Below are 955 nucleotides of genomic sequence, written 5' to 3' on the forward strand. Positions count from 1 at the left end.
TATGAACAGGTTATCAGAATAAGGCTTGGTTAATGCACTAAATTATTGAAGATCATATATCCTGCCTTTCCAGTGAACACAGCTTCTCCTAATCTAAGGACCCTGGGAAAAAGGACAGGACCGGATTTCAGGGTCAGGGAGAAAGTCCATGAGTAGAGAAGGATCCTACATAAACCTCGCGTTGCCTCAAAATGGGGCAGGTAAGACTCATGATTGTGTGCCAGAGTACACACCTGTACACTGAAGGGTGAAGGTGGGAGAAGAGTCTGATCACTCCTGTTCTTTACAACTCTGCAGACTCATGGTGAAGGTAACAGGAAGATATTGTTTTAATTGGCTTTATCATTGTTTGAAAATCCCAAAAATAGCTAAGTGTAGTAGCGTAAGCTGTAATCTCAGCTACTTGGCAGGCAGAGATCAGGAGCATTACACTTCAAGGCCAGCCAGAGTAAAATGTTCGTGAGTCTTCATTTCTCACAGTAAAAGCTTAGAAGGGAGGTCCATGTCTGTCATGCAGATATGTGGGGATCATAAAGAAGACTGTAGGCCAGGCCAGCCTCCACAAAAACACAAGATCCTATCTCAAAACAAACTGAAGCAACATTAGACCCAAGACTAAAGTACCTGACTCAGAAAATGCCTACCAACACAGTGCCCTGAATTCAAATCACAGAGCAACAAAGCAAGCACACAACAAACCAAAACTAAAAATTGAAAAACAAAAACCAGAAATACTTTAAAGATCTTCATATATTCTGACTTGCTCCTAGATGGACGATAGCTTTGCCCCAGCCTTGATTCAGTCATTAAACCTCAGTGGACACAGGGGCAGTAGACCACACCTGGAATCCTTCCTATTCAGAAGGTGGAGATCAAAAGGACAGTAATTCAAGGCCAGTCAAAAATTCACAAGCCCTCACCTCAAGAAAAACTGGTGTGGTGGCACATGCCTGTT

The sequence above is a fragment of the Dipodomys spectabilis genome, unplaced genomic scaffold, assembly GCF_019054845.1.
Source record: "Dipodomys spectabilis isolate Male_0828 unplaced genomic scaffold, ASM1905484v1 ptg000254l, whole genome shotgun sequence".
In the NCBI taxonomy this organism is placed as follows: domain Eukaryota; kingdom Metazoa; phylum Chordata; class Mammalia; order Rodentia; family Heteromyidae; genus Dipodomys; species Dipodomys spectabilis.